Source organism: Prionailurus viverrinus, chromosome X (assembly GCF_022837055.1).
Source record: "Prionailurus viverrinus isolate Anna chromosome X, UM_Priviv_1.0, whole genome shotgun sequence".
Taxonomy (NCBI): Eukaryota; Metazoa; Chordata; class Mammalia; order Carnivora; family Felidae; genus Prionailurus; species Prionailurus viverrinus.
In genome coordinates, this window is record NC_062579.1 from 55,093,751 (window position 1) to 55,114,677 (window position 20,927).

The 20,927-nt window shown below is 37.7% G+C and overlaps 1 pseudogene; it reads right to left on the bottom strand.

The window, feature by feature from the left end:
• Positions 1 to 20,927, bottom strand: part of LOC125156979 (nascent polypeptide-associated complex subunit alpha-like) — a 74,171-nt pseudogene that overhangs the window by 8,026 nt on the left and 45,218 nt on the right.

Consider the following 20,927-nt stretch of genomic DNA (forward strand, 5'->3'; position numbering starts at 1 on the left):
AAAAGCAGAGGGGCCAGACCCCATGAGTTCTGACAGCCAGCGGCACTTAACATCTGGAATGTTAGAAGTCAACAGCTCTGGTCCAAGAGTGGGAGGAGAGAGGACAACAGGAGAAAGAGTTGTTGAGCTTTGGAAGACAGAGCTTGGCTCCACGGGGAATAAAGGTGCTGGCCAGTACAATCTCCCTCTCTCATTCCCCAGCCAAAATCCCAAAGGGAACCAGTTCCCATCACCAAACTTGCTTGCACCACACAAACACCCGATGCTGTACTTCTGAGGATACATCCCTCTGAAGGCTCTGCCTCCCTCCTGGTGGTGCAGGACCCCTCCCGCAGGGGACCACTGATGGCAAAGCAAGCTAAGCCTGCCCCTCCCACCCCTGTGCACCTTGCAGATACACCCCGGCTAATATGCCAGATCCCATAGAAGCAGCACCACAAGCCTGGCAATGTGCAAGTAGCCCAGACAGGGGCCACACCAGTCCACAGTGAGTCCTTCCCCTGGGAGAGGGGAAGATAAGGTACACACCAGTCTGACTGTGGCCCCAGTGGTGGGCTGGGGACACACATTGGATCTGACTGCGGCCCCGCCCACCAACACAAGTTACTCCATACAGCTCAGGGGAAGTGCCCCACAATTCCTCGCCACTCCAGGGACTATCCAAAATGATGTAACAGAATTCTCCTCAAAAGAAACTCCAGGAGGTAGTGACAGCTAACGAATTGATCAAAAATTATTTCAGCAGTATAACGAACCATGAATTTAGAATAATAGTAATAAAATTAATCACTGGGCTTGAAAAAAGCATAGAGGACAGCAGAGAATCTATTACTACAGAGATCAAGGGACTAAGAAACAGTCATAAGGAGCTAAAATTGCTATACATGAGGTACAAAATAAAATGGAGGCGACCACAGCTCAGATTGAAGAAGCATAGGAGAGAATAGGGGAATTAGAAGATAAAATTATGCAAAAAGAGGAAGCTGAGAAAAACAGAGATTAAAAAAATCCAGAAGTATGAGGGGAGAATTAGAGAACTAAGTGATACACTCAAACGGAACAATATCCGTATAATAGGGATTCCAGTAGAGGAAGAGAGAGAAAGGTGCTGAAGGTGTATTGAACAAACCATAGTTGAGAACTTCACTTATCTGGGGAAGAAAACAGGCATTGAAATCAAAGAGGCACAGAGAACTCCCTTCAGATGTAACTTGAATTGATCTTCTGTGTGACATATCATAGTGAAACTGGCAAAATACAAGGAAAAAGAGAAAATTCTGAAAGCAGCTAGGGATAAACATGCTCTAACATATAAAGGGAGACCTATAAGACTAGTGACGAATCTATCTACTGAAACTTGGCAGGCCAGAAATGAATGGCAGGAAACTTCAATGTGATGAAGAGAAAAAATATGCAGCCGAGAATCCTTTACCCAGCAAGTCTGTCATTCAGAATAGAATGAGAGAGAAAGGTCTTCCCAAACAAACAAAACCTGAAGTAATTCATCACCACTAAACCAACCCTACAAGAAATCCTAAAGGGGATTCTGTGAGTGAAACATTGCAAGGACCACAAAGTAACAGAGACATCACTACAAGCATGAAACCTACAGATATCACAATGATTCTAAACCCATATCTTTCTATAATAACACTGAATGTAAATGGACTACATGCTCCAATCAAAAGACATAGGGTATCAGAATGGATAAAAAAAAACCAAGACCCATCTATTTGCTGTCTACAAGAGACTCATTTTAGACCTGAGGAAACCTTCAGATTGAAAGTGAGGGGATGGAGAACTATCTATCATGCTACTGGAAGTCAAAAGAAAGCTGGAGTAGCCATACTTATATCAAACTAGACTTTAAATTGAAGGCTGTAACAAGAGATGAAGAAGGGCATTATATAATAATTGCAGGGTCTCTCCATGAGGAAGAGCTAACAATTATAAATGCCTATGCACCGAATACGGCAGCCCCCAAATACATAAAACAATTAATCACAAACATAAACAACCTTGTTGATAAGAATGTGGTAATTGCAAGGGACTTTAATACTCCACTTACAGAAATGGATAGATCATCTAGACACAGGATCAATGAAGAAACAAGGGCCCTGGATGATACATTGGACCAGACGGACTTGACAGATATATTTAGCACTCTGCATCCGAAAGCAACAGAATATACTTTCTTCTCGAGTGCACATGGAACATTCTCCAAGATAGATCACATACTGGGTCACAAAACAGCCCTTCATAAGTATGCAAGAATTGAAATCATACCATGCATACTTTCAGACCACAATGCTATGAAACTTGAAATCAACCACAGGAAAAAGTCTGGAATGCAAACTGGTGTAGCCGCTCTGCAAAACAGTGTGGAGGTTCCTCAAAGAACTAAAAATAGATCTACCCTATGACCCAGCAATAGCACTGCTAGGAATTTACCCAAGGGATACAGGAATGCTGATGCATATAGGCACTTGTACCACAATGTTTATAGCAGCACTTTCAACAATAGCCAAATTAGAGAAAGAGCCTAAATATCCATCAACTGATGAATGGATACAGAAATTGTGGTTTATATACACAATGGAATACTACGTGGTAATGAGAAAGAATGAAATCTGGCCTTTTGTAGCAACATGGATGGAACTGGAGACTGTTATGCTAAGTGAAATAAGTCATAGAGAGAAAGACAGATACCATATGTTTTCACTCTTATGTGGATACTGAGAAACTTAACAGAAGACCATGGGGAAGGGAAGGAAAAAAAAAGAGGTTAGAGAGGGAGGGAGCCAAAACATAAGAGACTCTTAAAAACTGAGAACAAACTGAGGGTTGATGGGGGTGGGAGGGAGAGAAGGGTGGGTGATGGGTATTGAGGAGGGCACCTTTTGGAATGAGCACTGGGTGTTGTATGGAAACCAATTTGACAATAAATTTCATATTTAAGAACAAAAAAATTAAAGGGATGGAAAAACATTTATTATACAAATGGAAGTGAAAAGAAACCTAAAGATAACAATACTTATATTAAACAAAACAAACTTTCAAACAAAGATTATAATAAGGGACAAAAAAGGATAACATATAACCATAAAGGGTACAATCCAAGAAGAAAATATACCAATTACAAATACTTATGAACCCAACATGGAAGTATCCAAATATATAAAACAATTAATAACAAGCATAAAGGAACTCACTGATAATAATACAATAATAGGGGACTTTAACACCCCACTTACATTAATGGACAGATCATCTAAACAAAATCATCAAGGAAACCAAACAATTGGCTTTGAATGACACACTGCAACTGATAGGTTTAACAGATGTATTCAGAACATTCCAATCCAAAAGAGCAGAGTACACATTGTTCTCAAGTGCACATGGAACATTCTCCACAATAGATCACATGTTAGGTTACAAAACAAATATCAACAAATTTGAAAAGATTGAAATAACATGCATCTTTTCAAACCACAACACTGTGAAACTAGAAATCAACCACAAGAAAAAAATCTGAAAGGCCACAACTACCTAAGCTAAATAACATATGACTAAACAATAAATGGGTCAATGAATAAATCAAAGAGGAAATTTAAAAATGCATGTATTGTGGTTTTGACTTGTATTTCCCTGATGATGAGTGATATTGAGCATTTTTTCATGTGTTGGTTGGCCATCTGGATGTCTTGTTTGGAGAAGTGTTTATTCATGTCTTTTGCCCATTTATTCACTGGATTATTTTTTGGATGTTGAGTTTGATAATTTCTTTATAGATTTTGGATACTAACCCTTTATCTGATATGTCATTTGCAAATATCTTCTCCCATTCTGTCAGTTGCCTTTTAGTTTTGGGTGTAAATTAAAAAAAAATAGAAAATAAAACAAGTTAAAATTAAAAAATAAAAAATAAATAAAATAAATAAAAAATGCATGCAGACAAGTGAAAATGAAACACAACAGACCAAAATCTTTAGAATGCAGCCAAAACTGTTCTAAGAGGGAAGATTATAGCAATACATACCTACATAAATGAGCAAGAAAAAAGAACAAGCAAAGTCCTAAGCCAGTGAAAGGAAGAAAATAATAAAGATTAGAGCAGAAATAAATAAAATAGAGACTAAAAACACCCAATGTAACAGGTCAATGAAACCAGGACCTGATACTTTTGAAAGGTCAGAAAAATTATAAAACTTTAGACAGACTCATCACAGAAAAAAAGACATAAAGGGGGACTCAAATAAATAAAATTAGGAGGAGAAATAAAATAAATAAAATAAAATGAAGGAGGAAAAATAAAAACCAACACCACCAATATACAAGGGAATATAGGAGAATATTATGAAACAGTATATGCCAACAAATTGAATAACCTATAAGTAATGGATAAATTCTAGAAAGATATAATCTTTCAAAACCAAATCAGGAAATAATAGAAAATTGAAGAGACTGATTACTAGCAATAAAACTGAACCAGTAAGTGAAAAACTGCCAACAAATAGAAGTCCAGGATCAGATGGCTTCACAGGTAAATTCTACCAAACATTCAAAGAGAAGTTAATACCTATTTTCTTGAATTATTCCAAAAAAAAATGGAAGATGGAGGACAGATTTCAAATTCAATCTACAAGGACAGCATTACCCTGATACTAAAAAGAGATAAAGACACCCCCAAAAAAGAAAACTACAGTCCAATACCTCTGATAAACATAGATGCTAAAATTTTTAACAAAATATTACCAAACCAAATCCAAAAATGCATCAAAAAATCATTTAACATGACCAAGTGGGGTTGATTCCCAGGATGCAAGGGTAGATCAGTATTATAAAATCAATGTGATACATGACACTAACAAGAGAAAGACAAAAGCCACATAATCATTTCAGTAGATGCAGAAAAAGCATTTGACAAACTACAACATCCATTCATGATAAAAATTCTCAACAAACTAGAGTTATAGGGAATATACCTCAACATAATAAAAGCCATATATGAAAAACCCACAGCTAACATCATGCTCAATTTTCATCTAAGATCAGGAACAAGGTAAGGGTCTCCACCCTCACCAATTTTAGAAACCCTAGCCACAGCTATCAGACAACAAAAGTATAATAAAATAAAATAAAATAAAATAAAATAAAATAAAATAAAACAATACAATACAATACAATACAGTAAAGAAAAGGCATCCAAACTGGTAAGGAAATTTTAAAACTGTCACTATCTGCAGATGACCTGATACTGTATAGAAAAAAAAAAAAACTAAAAATTCCACCAAAAACTACTAGAACTGAAAAATGAACTCAGTAAAGTCTCAGGATACCAAATTAATATACTGAAATATGTTGCATTTCTATACACTAATGATAAAATAGCAGAAAGAGAAATTAAGAAAGCCATCCCATTTAAAATTGCACCAAAAAGAATAAAATACCTAGAAATAAACTTAAACAAGGAGGTGAAAGACTTGTACTTTAAAAGCTATAGCACACTGATAAAAGAAGTTGAAGATAACAAACAAATGGAAAAAAAAATATTCCATGCTTACGGATGGGGAGAACAACTATTGCTAAAATGTCTATACTACCCAAAGCAATCTACAGGTGTAATGCAATCCCGATCAAAATACCAACAGTATTTTTCACATTACTAAAACAAACACTCCTAAAATGTGTATGGAAACATAAAATACCTTGAATAGCCAAAGCAATCTTGAAAAAGAAAACAAAACTGGAGGCAACACAATTCCAGATTTCCAGATTACACAGTTAGAGTTATCAAAACAGTATGGTACTGACACAAAAATAGACACATAGATCAATGGAAGATAATAGAAAAAAAAACAGAAATAAACCCATAATACTAGAGCCAATTATTCTTTGATAAAGAAGACAAGAATATCCAATGGGAAAAACACAGTCTCTTCAATAAATGATGTTAGGTAAAGTGCACAATTACATTCAAAAGAATGAAACTATAACATCTTCTTACACCATTCACAAAAATAAATTCAAAATGGATTAAGGACCTAAATGTGAGATATGAAACAGTAAAAATCCTAGAAGAGAGCAAGGATGTAGTTTATCTGATATCCCCTGTGGCAACATCTGTAATAATAAAAAAAAAAGATCTATAGATCTGTCTCCTGGGGCAAGGGAAACAAAAGTAAAAATACACTATTGGGATTCCATAAAAATACAGAAGATTTGAACAGCTAAGTAAGCAATCATCAAAACTAAAAAACAACCTACTGGATGGGAGAAAACATTTGCAAATGGCATATCCCATAAAGGGTTAGTATCCAAAATATATAAATAACTGATACAACTCAACACACAAAGAACAAAACAATCCAATTAAAAAATGGACAGTACACATGAGCAGACATTTCTCCAAAGAAGACATACACATGGCTAACAGACACATGAAAAGATGCTCAACGTCACTTTTCATCAGGGAAATGCAAATCAAAACTACAATGTGGTACTACCTTGCACCTGTCAGAATGGCTAAAATCAACAACAGGATAAACAAGAAGTTTTGGCAAAGATGTGGAGAAATAGGAACTCTTTGCACTGTTGATGGGAATGCAAACTGGTGCATCCACTCTTGAAAACAGTATGAGGCCTCCTCAAAAAGTGAAAAATAGAACTATCTTATGATCCAGTAATCACAAGACTAGATATTCACCCAAAGAATACAAAAACACTAATTTTAAGGAACATATGCACCCCTATATTTATAGCAACATCATTTGCAATAGCCAAATTATGGTAGCTCAAGTGTCCATCAATAGATTAATGTATAAAGAAGAGGTTATATATATATATATATATACACACACACACACAATGTATATATATGTGTGTGTGTAATGTATATATACATATAATATATACATATAATATACATAATAATATAATATATAATGTATATATATGTGTGTGTGTAATGTATATATACACAATGTATGTATACATATATATAGTATATAATATATGTGTGTGTGTATATATATATATATATACATACAATGGAGTATTACTCAACCATAAAAAAAAGAACAAAATCAGGATACCTGGGTGGCTCAGTCACTTAGGTATCTGACTCGATTTCGGCTTGGGTCATGATCTCATGGTTCATGAGATCAAGCCCAACTTTGGGGTCTGCGCACTGACAACATGGAGCCTGCTTAAGATTCTCTTTCTCCCCCCCTTCCACTCTCCCCCTACTTTCTCTCTCGCTCTCTCAAAATAAACAAGTAAACTTAAGAAAAAGAATGAAATCTTGCCATTTACTATTACATACATGGAACTAGAGAGTACAATGACAAATAAGTCAGAGAAAGACAAATACCATATGATTTCACTCATATGTGGAATTTAAGAAACAAATGAACAAAGTAAAAGAAAGAAAGCATGGAGAGAGAGAAACAAACCAAGAAACAGACTTAATTATAGAGATCAAACTGATATTTATCAGGAGAGAGGTGGGTGAGGACATAGGTGACATAGGTGAAATAGGTGACGGGAATTAAAATGTACACTTATCATCATGAAGACTGAGTAATGTGTAGAATTGTAGAATCACTGTATTGTACACCTGAAACTAATACAATGTATGTTAACTTTACTGGAGTTAAAATTAAAAGCTTTAAAAAAAGAAATGCATATGTTTTTCCTCATCCTTTGATTGGCACACAAAGCAATAGATTAGTTTCTTCCAGATGAAGATATTCAGCAGATCAGATAGGTGTCTACAGAAGATAACTGGAATCTGGCCTGAGAAATCACACTCTGGGAAGAAGTGGAGTCTAAGGAACTCTACCTAGAGGCAAAGCATGATGAAAATGTACCCCCAACAGGTCTATTTTAAGCCCTCCCAGAAGGCCTTACATGTATGTGTGTGTGTGTGTGTGTGTGTGCTTATTGGCATTGGAGGTAGGAACAGGAAGATCTGAGAATGAAAACACAATCCTTTTGACTGTCAGCAATCCATCTTACCATAAAGAAAAGGCATTTTTTCATCACACACTATCCAATATCAGTCTTCTTTTCCTCACACTTACACAATCCATTTCACTTTTCAGTGCAATGGAATCAAAGAAGAGGAGGTCAGAATAGATAAGAATAACAACAACAAAATATTGCTTCAGGGAGGATTCAGAAAAAAAACTACCTGCTAAGAATATCAGGCAGCATTTTTCCTATTGTTCCTACAGTGGAGAACCTCTGGCTAACTAACATGACCCAGAACTCTAAATGTCATATGGTCCATAGCTTCTTGATACTGAATGCCTAAGCCATAAAAATACAACACAACGCTAAACATAAATCATACTACCATGAAGAACACAAGACATAAGATATCAGGGAAATATATAGTCCTTTTTTGGTAAAGAAAATAAGACCCCTTCATTGCAACCCAAGATTCATAGGAAGAAATAAGGGTTATTTTACCAAAAATTAAAAACAGAAAGGATTTCAATGTTGCATGTGGTTCCGATCCTCAAGTTGGAAATATAACATTGCTTTTTTAATCTAAACATGTTTAGCCTTTACTAAAAATTCAGAGGCGTGCCTGGGTGGCTCAGTTGGTTAAGCATCCAACTTTCGCTCAGATGATGATCTTATAGTTTTTGAGCTTGAGCTCCGCATCAGGCTCTGTGATGACAGCTCGGAGCGTGGAGCCTACTTCAGATTCTGTGTCTCCCTCTCTCTCTGCCACTCCCCCCTCTCTCTAAAAAATAAATAAACATTAAAAAATTCAGAAATGTTTGCCTCCTTTAAAAACTAGAGTTGCTTTTGTCTTGGATGATGGCAGAGGAGTAGGAAGACCCTAGGCCCAGCCCATTCCATGAACACAGCTAGATAACTATCAAATCATTCTAAATACACCAGAAATTGACCTAAAGAGTGGCAGAACAAACTTTACAACTAAAGGCAGAGAAAAGGCCACATCAAAGAAGGGAGGAAGTGTAGAGATACAGTTTAGAAGAGAAACAGATTGTGGCCACTGACACGGAAAGGGAGCTGCAGTCATGTACAAGGAAGAGAGACAAACTAACACACAGGGGAGTGCACAGGAACACTGAATCCCCATAGCAATTGGCTTGGAAAATAAGAGGGGCTGAATTACATGACTTCTGGAAATGAGTGGGGTTTAATGCCTGGAGTCTTAAAGGTCAGTGGGTTTGCCTGGGATAAAGCCCAGAAAGCATTACATTACTTTTGGAAAAGAGGCAGACAAACAACCCATGGACATACAGTATGGAAACATCAATCTGAAGAGCAACTGGGGCTCATGGTGGGTAGGTTACTTGCTGTTTTTGGAGTGCATCCTGGAGAGGCAGCAGTCATAAAGAGAACCCTCCAGAACTGAGGAAATGGCTGTAACCATTTTGCTCCCCCATATCTCAGCATAACCACAGGGCTACCTGTGGGAAACACCACAGTGCCAACACTCACTACCTACCTTTCTTACCCCAATCCCTGCCCCCCATGCTACAGTGCATCTGCCCTTCCCAGTCACTCTTACCCCAGTTCCAGTATGGTGGGCCTTCTCCCCCAGAACACTGGCCCAAACCACTCCCAACACCATATCTCCAAACCTGAGAGTTTTGCAAGGCCTCAGTACTGGTGGCAGTGGTGACAAGCCTCATTTCACAAGTAGACCAGAGCACACCTAGTACCGCATGCAGACCAGGATCTAAACACTGCCCACAACAAATAAAGAGAGCCTCTGCAGACAAATGGCCTGAGAGATAGAGTGGACAGAACAAAAGAAAAAACACATGCAGCAAACATTGGAGACACTCTTAGAATCACCAGGACCAGGGGAACAGGGGACACTACATGGCAGAGCATTACAGGATTTCTTCATAAGACCATTACCCTCAAGAACAGGAGATGTAAATGATTTTCCTAACACACAGTAACAGGCACAGAGACTTACACAAAATGACAAGACAGAGAAATTTATCTCAAATGAAAGAACAGGACAAGGCCAGATATAAGTAACATGTCTGAGTAAATATTTAAAACACTGATCATAAGGATACTCAATGGATTTAAGAAAACACTGAAAGACATGAGTGAGTCCTTTAACACAGAAATAAGGAATAACATAGCAGAGATAAAGGGCTCAATAAATAAAATGGGAAACACGTGATGGAATGAACAGAAGGCTGTAAGAAAAAGGAATGAATTAATGACCTAGAAGACAGAGTAATGGAAAGTAATCAATCTGAACAAAAGAGAGAGAAAAAATTATACAAAATTAGAATAGGTTTAAGGAACTCAGTGACTCTATCAAATGTAATAACATTGGCAATATAGGAGTCCCAAAAGAAGAAGAGAGAGAAAAGGGGGAAGAAAATTTATATGAAGAAATAATAGCAAAAAACTTACCTAATCTGGGGAAGGAAGCATATATCCAAATATAAGAGGCACAGAGACACCCAACAAGATAAACATAAGTGGAGTTACACTAAGATATATTATAATTAAATTGGTAAAATACAGTGATAAAGAAAAAAGTTTTAAAGAAGCAAGTCAAAAGAAAACAGTAACATATAAGGGAAATCCCATAAAGCTAGCAGGCTTCAGCAAAAATTTCCAAGACAGAGGGACTGGCATGACATAATCAAAGTGCAGAATGGAAAACATCTGCAGCCAAGAATATTATAACCAGCAATGTTATTATTCAGAATAGGAGAGATAAAGAATTTTCCAAACAAAATCTAAAGAAGTTCATGTAATTAAACCATCCATACAAGAAATATTAAAAGAGATTCTTTGAGTAGAAAGGAGAGACCAAAACTGACAATATTAAGTTATGAAACACAAAAGCAGTAAAAGTAAATATTTCTGTAACAAAGGAACTCACAAAATAAAATGAGGTAAAGAATGACAACATATACCTAAAACATGAGAAGGAGAGGACGAAATGGGTCCAAACTTAAGGGACCATCAACTTAATATAGACTGCTATATGAAGATGATATATACAAACATAATGGCAACCACAAATCAAAAACCACTAATAGATATTTAAAAAAGGAGAAAGAAATTCAAATATATCAACTAAAGAAAATCAACAAACCATGCCAAAGAAAGAAAGACAAGAAAGGATAAGAGAAAATCATCAGAAACAACCACAAGATGAATACTAAAATGACAATAAATACAAATATATCAATAATTACTTTGAATGTAAATGGACTAAACACTCCAATCAAAAGAAAAAGAGGAGACAAAAAAAGAGGGGCAGCTAGGTGTATCAGTTGATTAATCATCAAACTCTTGATTTTGACTCAGGTCATGATCTCACTGTTCATGAAATCGAGCCCCACAAAGGGCTCTGTGCTGACAGCACAGAGCTTGCTTGGTATTCTCTCTTTTCCTCTCTCTCTGCCCCTACCCCACTTGCTCACGTGCTCCTTCTCTCAAAAGAAATAAACATTAAAAAAAAACAAGACACATCTATATGCTGCCTACAGGAGACTCATTTTAGACCTAAAGACATCTGCAGATTGAAGGTAAAGGGATGGAGAAATATCTATCATACAAAAGTCAAAAGAAAACCATAGTAACAAAACTTCTATAAGACAAACTAGGTGTTAAAGACTGTAACAAGAGACAAAGAAGGACATCACACAACAATAAAGGGGATAATCCAACATGAAGATATAATAATAGTCAATATTTATGTACCCATCATAGAAGACCAATATATATAACATAGTTAATAACAAACATAAAGTAATTGATAATTATACAATAATTGTAGCAGACATTTTTTAAATATGAAATTTATTGTCAAATTGGTTTCCATACAACACCCAGTGCTCATCTGAACAGGTGCCTTCCTCAATACCCATCACCCACCCTCTCTTCCCTCCCACCCCCCATCAACCCTCAGTTTGTTCTCATTTTTCAGAGTTAATTGTAGCAGACTTTAACATGATACTTAATGGACAAATTATCTAAACAGAAAATCAGTAAGGAAACAATGGCTTTGAATGACACACTGGAACAGAGGGAATTAACAGATTCCAAACACACCATCCTAAAGCAGTAGAATACACATTCTTTTCAAGTACACAAGGAACATGTTCCAAAATAGATCACATATTATACCACAAAACAATTCTAAACAAAGTAAAAAGGTCAAAGTCATACCATGTATGCATCTTGTCTTTTTTCAAATATTTTTAATGTTTACTCATTTTTGAGAGAGAGAGAGACAGAACGTGAGTGGGGAGGGTCAGAGAGACAGGGAGACACAGAATTTGAAGCAGGCTCCAGGATCTGAGCAGTCAGCATAGAGCCTGATGTGGGGCTCAAACCCATGGATGCAAGATCATGACCTGAACCAAAGTCGGAGGCTTAACCGACTGAGCCACCCAGGTGCCCCTGTATGCACCTTTTCTGATGACAACACCATGAAACTAGAAGTCAACCAGAAAAACAACCTGGAAAGACCACAAATACATAGACGTTACATAACACGTTACTAAACAATGACTGTGTCGAGCAGAAAATAAATGAAGAGATCCTGGGAAGATGGCGGCATACGAGGATGCTGGGCTCAGCACGCATCCTGCTGATCACTTAGATTGCACCTACACCTGCCTAAATAACCCAGAAAACCACCAGAAGACTAGCAGAACGGAGTCTCCGGAACCAAGCACAGATGAGAAGCCCATGGAAGAGGGTAGGAAGGGCAGGGAGGCGGTGTGCGCTCCACGGACTGTCGGGAGGGAGCCTGGGCAAAGGGGAAGCCCGCCGGCCAAGCAGAGCCCTGGAGTCTGGTTTGCAAAAGTGGAGGGCCTGGACTGAGTGTGTTCTGACAGCAAGCGGGAATTGACATCTGGAAGGTTATAAGCTAACAGCTCTGCTCCGAGAACAGGAGGGTTGGAGGAAACAGGAGGGAGAATTATTGAGCCCCGGATGACAGAGCTCAGTTTGGCGGGGAACAAAGGCCCTCGCCAGCGCCATCTCCCTCGCCCATCCCCCAGCCAAATATCCCAAGGGAACCAGTTCCTGCCAGGGAACTTGCTTGCTCCCGCAAACACCCAACGCTGTGCTTCTGTGCATCCATCACTCCAGCGGCAGGTCTGACTCACTCCCGTTGCTGCAGGGCCCGTCCCGAAGCAGATCTCTGAAGGAAAAGCAAGCTGACCCTGCCCCTCCCGCCCACGTGCATCTTGCCAATCCACCCCAGCTAATATGCCAGATCCCCAGCACCACAAGCCTGGCAGTATGCAAGTAGCCCAGATGGGCCACACCACCCCACACTGAATCCCTCCCCTAGTAGAGGGGAAGAGAAGGCACACACCAGTCTGACTGTGGCCCCGCCAACCAACGCAAGTTATTCAACACAGCACAGGGGAAGTGCCCCGCAGTCCCGCACCACTCCAGGGACTATCCAAAATGATGAAACAGAAGAATTCCCCTCATAAAAACATCCAGGAAATAACAACAGCTAACGAACTCATCAAAAACGATTTAAACAATATAACAGAAAATGAATTTAGAATAATAGTCATAAAATTAATCGCTGGGCTTGAAAACACTGTAAAGGACAGCAGAGAATCTCTTGCTACAGAGATCAAGGGACTAAGAAACATCCAGGAGGAGCTAAAAAATGCTATCAATGAGCTGCAAAATAAAATGGAGACAACCATGGCTCGGATTGAAGAGGCAGAGGAGAGAATAGGTGAACTAGAAGATAAAGTTATGGAAAAAGAGGAAGCTGAGAGAAAGAGAGATAAAAACATCCAGGAGTATGACGGGAAAATGAGAGAACTAAGTAATGCACTAAAGAGAAATAATATACGTATAATTGGTATTCCAGAGGAGGAAGAGACAGGGAAAGGTGCTGAAGGTGTACTTGAAGAAATCATAGCTGAGAACTTCCCTGATCTGGGGAAGGAAAAAGGTATTGAAATCCAAGAGGCATAGAGAACTCCCTTCAGAGGTAACTTGAATCGATCTTCTGCACGACATAGCAGAGTGAAACTGGCAAAATACAAGGATAAAGAGAAAATTCTGAAAGCAGCTACAAATAAACGTGCTCTAACATATAAAGGGAGACCTGTAAGACTCGTGACTGATCTCTCTACTGAATCTTGACAGGCCAGAAAGGAATGGCAGGAAATCTTCAATGTGATGAACAGAAAAAAATATGCAGCCGAGAATCCTTTATCCAGCAAGTCTGTCATTTAGAATAGAAGGAGAGATAAAGGTCTTCCCAAAGAAACAAAAACTGAAGGAATTCATCACCACTACACCAGCCCTACAAGAGATAATAAGGGAGATCCTGTGAGACAAAGTACCAGAGACATGGCTACAAGCATGAAACCTATGGACATCACAATGACTCTAAACCCATATCTTTCTATAATAACACTGAATGTAAATGGATTAAATGTGCCAACCAAAAGACATAGGGTATCAGAATGGAACAAAAACAAGACCCATCTATTTGCTGTCTACAAGAGACTCATTTTAGATCTGAGGACACCTTCAGATTGAAAGTGAGGGGTGGAGAACTATTTATCATGCCACGGGAAGGCAAAAGAAAGCTGGAGTAGCCATACTTATATCAAACTAGACTTTAAATTAAAGGCTGTAACAAGGGATGAAGAAGGGCACTATATAATAATCACAGGGTCTATCCATCAGGAAGAGCTAACAATTATAAATGTCTATGCGTCGAATACAGGAACCCCCAAATATATAAAACAATTACTCACAAACAGAAGCAACCTTATTGATAAGAATGTGGTAATTGCAGGGGACTTTAACACTCCACTTACAGAAATGGATAGATCATCTAGACACACGGTCAGTAAAGAAACAAGGGCCCTGAAAGATACATTGGATCAGATGGACTTGACAGACATATTTAGAACTCTGCATCCCAAAGCAACAGAATATACTTTCTTCTCAAGTGCACATGGAACATTCTCCAAAATAGATCACATACTGGGTCACAAAACAGCATTCAAAAGTATACAAGAATTGAAATCATACCATGCATACTTTCAGACCACAATGCTATGAAACTTGAAATCAACCACAGGAAAAAGTCTGGAAAACCTCCAAAAGAATGGATGTTAAAGAACATCCTACTAAAGAATGAATGAGTCAACCAGGCAATTAGAGAAGAAATTAAAAAGTATATGGAAACAAACGAAAATGAAAATACAACAATCCAAACGCTTTGGGATGCAGCGAAGGCAGTCCTGAGAGGAAAATACATTGCAATCCAGGCCTATCTCAAGAAACAAGAAAAATCCCAAATACAAAATCTAACAGCACACCTAAAGGAACTATAAGCAGAACATCAAAGGCACCCCAAACCCAGCAGAAGAAGAGAAATAATGAAGATCAGAGCATAAATAAACAATATAGAATCTAAAAAAACTGTAGATCAGATCAACGAAACCAAGAGTTGGTTTTTTGAAAAAATAAACAAAATTGACAAACCTCTAGCCAGGCTTCTCCAAAAGAAAAGGGAGAGGACCCAAACAGATAAAATCATGAATGAAAATGGAATTATTACAACCAATCCCTCAGAGATACAAGGAATTATCAGGGAATACTAGGAAAAATTATATGCCAATAAACTGGACAACCTGAAAGCAATGGACAAATTCCTAAACACGCACACGCTTGCAAAACTCAATCAGGAGGAAATAGAAAGCTTGAACAGACCCATAACCATCAAAGAAATTGAATCAGTCATCAAAAATCTCCCAACAAATAAGAGTCCAGGACCAGATGGCTTCCCAGGGGAGTTCTACCAGACGTTTAAAGCAGAGATAATACCTGTCCTTCTCAAGCTATTCCAAGAAATAGAAAGGGAAGGAAAACTTCCAGACTCATTCTGTGAAGGCAGTATTCCTTTGATTCCTAAACCAGACAGAGACCCAGTAAAAAAAGAGAATTACAGGCCAATATCCCAGATGAATATGGATGCAAAAATTCTCAATAAGATACTAGCAAATCAAATTCAACAGCATATAAAAAGAATTATTCACCATGGTCAAGTGGGATTCATTTTGGGATTCAGGGCTGCTTCAACATTCGCAAATTAATCAACGTGACAGATCCCATTAATAAAAGAAAATATAAGAACCATATGATCCTGTCAATCGCATAAAAGGCCTTTGACAAAATTCAGCAACGTTTCTTAATAAAAACCTTCGAGAAAGTTGGGATAGAAGGAACATACTTAAAGATCATCAAAGCCATTTATGAAAAGCCCACAGCGAATATCATCATGGGGAAAAATTGAGAGCTTTTCCCCTGACATCAGAAACACGACAGGGATGCCCACTCTCACCGCTGTTGTTTAACACAGTGTTGGAAGTTCCAGCATCAGCAATCAGACAACAAAAGGAAATTAAAGGCATCAAAATTGGCAAAGATTAAGTTAAGCTTTCACTTTTTGCAGACGACATGATATTATACATGAAAAATCTGATAGACTCCACCAGAAGCCTGCTAGAACTGATACATGAATTTGGCAAAGTCGCAGGATACAAAATCAATATACACAAATCAGTTGCATTCTTATACACTAATAATGAAGCAACAGAAAGACAAATAAAGAAACTGATCCCATTCACAATTGCACCAAGAAGCATAAAATACCTAGGAATAAATCTAACCAAAGATGTACAAGATCTGTATGATGAAAACTATAGAAAGCTTATGAAGGTAATTGAAGAAGATATAAAGAAATGGAAAAAAATTCCGTGCTCATGGATTGGAAGAATAAATATTGTCAAAATGTCAATACTACCCAAAGCTATCTACACATTCAATGCAATCCCAAGCAAAATTGCACCAGCATTCTTCTTAAAGCTAGAACAAGCATTCCCAAAATTCATATGGAACCACAAAAGGCCCCGAATAGCCAAAGTAATTTTGAAGAAGAAGACCAAAGCAGGAGGCATCACAATCCCTGACTTTAGCCTCTACTACAAAAGCTATAATCATCAAGACAGCATGGTATTGGCACAAAAACAGACACATAGACCAATGGAATATAATAGAAACCCCAGAACTAGACCCACAAATGTATGGCCAACTAATCTTTGACAAAGCAAGAAAGACTATCCAATAGAAAAAAGACAGTCTCTTTAACAAATGGTGCTGGGAGACCTGGACAGCAACATGCAGAAGATTGAAACTAAATCACTTTCTCACATCATTCACAAAAATAAATGGATATTTATCAAAAAATTAAATGGATATTACAAAAAATGGATATTTACAAAAAATAAATGGATATTTATCAAAATGGATAAAGGACCTGAATGTGAGACAGGAAACCATCAAAACCCTAGAGGAGAAAGCAGGAAAAGACCTCTCTGACCTCAGCCACAGGAATTTCTTATTTGACACATCCAGAAAGGCAAGGGAATTAAAAGGAAAAATGAACTATTGGGAACTTATGAAGATAAAAAGCTTCTGCACAGCAAAGGAAACAACCAACAAAACTAAAAGGCAACCAACAGAATAGGAAAGATATTTGCAAATGACATATCAAAGGGCTAGTATCCAAAATCTATAAAGAGCTCACCAAACTCCACACCCGAAAAACAAATAACCCAGTGAAGAAATGGGCAGAAAACATGAATAGACACTCCTCTAAAGAAGACATCCGGATGGCCAACAGGCACATGAAGAGATGCTCAACGTCGCTCCTCATCAGGGAAATACAAATCAAAACCACACTCAGATATCACCTCACGCCAGTCAGAGTGGCCAAAATGAACAAATCAGGAGACTATAGATGCTGGAGAGGATGTGGAGAAACGGGAACCCTCTTGCACTGTTGGTGGGAATGCAAATTGGTGCAGCCACTCTGGAAAACAGTGTGGAGGTTCCTCAAAAAATTAAAAATAGACCTACCCTATAACCCAGCAATAGCACTGCTAGGAATTTACCCAAGGGATACAGGAGTACTGATGCATAGGGGCACTTGGACCCCAATGTTTATAGCAGCACTCTCAACAATAGCCAAATTATGGAAACAGCCTAAATGTCCATCAACTGATGAATGGATGAAAAAAATTGTGGTTTATATACACAATGGAGTACTACGTGGCAATGAGAAAGAATGAAATATGGCCTTTTGTAGCAACATGGATGGAACTGGAATGTGTTTTGCTAAGTGAAATAAGCCATACAGAGAAAGACAGATACCATATGGTTTCACTCTTATGTGGATCCTGAGAAAGTTAATAGAAACCCATGTGGGAGGGGAAGGTCAAAAAAGGAGGTTAGAGTGGGAGAGAGCCAAAGCATAAGAGACTGTTAAAAACTGAGAACAAACTGAGGGTTGATGGGGGGTGGGAGGAAGGGGAGGGTGGGTGATGGGTATTGAGGAGGGCAGATTTTGGGATGAGCACTGGGTGTTGTATGGAAACCATTTTGACAATAAAGTTCATATACTGGAAAAAAAAAGAAAATAAATGAAGAAATAAAAAAGGACATGGAAACCAATGAAAATGAAAACAAAATGATCCAAAACCTTTGCGATGTAGCACAAACGGATTTAAGAGGAAAGTTTATAGTAATACAGGCCTACTTCAAAGGAGCAAGAACTATATTAAATAAACAACCTAACCTTGCATCTAAAAGAGTTAAAAGAACAACAAACAAAACCTAAAAACAGCAGAATGAAGTAAATAATAAAGACTGGAACAGATATAAATCACATTGAAGTAAAAAAAAAAACAAACAAAAAAAATAGAAGAGATCAAGGAAACCAGGAATGGGTTGTTTGAAAAAATCAATAAAATTGATAAACCTCTAGCCAGATTTATTGAGAGAGAGAGAGAGAGAGAGAGAGAGAGAGAGAATGACTCAAAAAATAAAATCACAAAGAGGAGAAATGACAACCAACACTACAGAAATACACAAATTTATAAGAGAATATAATAAAAAACTGTATGCCAACAAATGGGACAACCTACAAGAAATGGATAAATTCCTAGAAACATATAAACTAACAAAACTGAATCAGGAAGAAATAGGAAATTTGAAAAGACCAATAAGCAGCAAATACATTTAAGCAGTAATCAAAACACTCCCAAGATAATTCCTGGACCAGATGGCTTCACAGACAAATTCTACCAAACATTTAAGGAAGACCGGCATGAGGTGGTATCTAACTGGTTTTGATTTGTATTTTCCTGATGAGGAGTGACGTTGAGCATCTTTTCATGTGCCTGTTGGCCATCGGGATATCTTCTTTAGAGAAGTGTCTATTCACGTTTTCTGCCCATTTCTTCACTCGATTATTTGTTTTTCAGGTGTGGAGTTGGGTGAGTTCTTTATAGATTTTGGACACTAGCCCTTTGTCTGATATGTCATTTACAAATATCTTTTCCCATTCCATTGGTTGCCTTTTAGTTTGTTTCCTTTTCAGTGCATAAGCTTTTTATCTTCATGAGGTCACAATAGTTCATTTTTGCTTTTAATTCCCTTGCCTTTGGGGATGTGTCAAGTAAGAAATTGCTACGGCTTAGGTAAGAGAGGTTTTTTCCTGCTTTCTCCCCTAGGGTTTTGATGGTTTCCTGTCTCACATTCAGGTACTTCATCCATTTTGAGTTTATTTTTGTAAATGGTGTAAGAAAGTGGTCTAGTTTCATCCTTCTGCATGTTTCTGTCCAGTTCTCCCAGCACCATTTGTGAAAGAGACTGTCTTTTTTCCATTGGATATTCTTTCCTGCTTTGTCAAAGATTATTTGGCCATACCTTTGTGGGTCCAATTCTGGAGTCTCTATTCTCTTCCATTGGTCTATGTGTCTGTTTTTGTGCCAATGCCATGTTGTGTCTTGATGATTACAGCTCTGTAGTAGGGGCTAAAATCTAGGATTGTGATGCCTCCTGCTTGGGTTTTCTTCTTCAATATTGCTTTGGCTATTCAGGTTCTTTTGTGGTTCCATACAAATTTTAGGATTGCTTGTTTTAGCTTTGAGAAGAATGTTGGTGCAATTTTGACTGGGAGAGAAAGGAAAGAAAACATTCCAAGCAGTCTCCCTGCTCTCAGTGCAAGCCTGATGCAGGGGTAGTTCTCACAAATAGTTCATGGTCTGAGCTGAAATCACAAGTTGGAGGTTTAACCGACTGAGCCACCCAAGCACACTGAAACTGGACCACTTTAATTCATTATAAACAAAAATAAATTCAAAATCTATGAAAGACCTAAATGTGAGAACTAAAACCATAAAAATCCTTGAAGAGAGCACAGACAGTGACTTCTCTGACACTGCACAGCAACTTATTTCTAGATACATCCACTGAGGCAAGGGAAACAAAAGCAAAAATAAATGAATGGGAATAAATTAATATAAAAAGTTTCTGCGCAGCAAAGGAAACAGCCAACAAAACTAAAAGGCAACACATGGAATAAGAGATGATGTTTGCAAATGACATATCTGATAAAAGGTTAGCATCAAAACTATATGAAAAAACTGATACAACTCAACAACACCCCCAAAAAACAAATAATCCAATTAAAAATGGGAAGAAAACATGAACAGACATTTCTCCAAAGAAGAAATAACAGATAGTCAACAGACGCATGAAGAGATACTCATCATCAATTATCATCAAATCAAAACTGCAAAGAGATATGTCACACCTGTCAGGAAACAAATAAACAGTAGATATTGGTGAAGATGTGGAAAAGGGAAACCCTCTTGCACTGTTGCACATGTTAATTTTCTATTTCCAAACCAGACAAAGTCAAATACAAGCTGGAAGTTCAAAACAGAATGAGTTTGTGAACAATGAAATGGGGTGAGTGAGCCTCCATTTCCCAAGATGCGTGTATAAGTAGATGTCAAATATTCCCATGGATATGATACCCTGTTTGATAC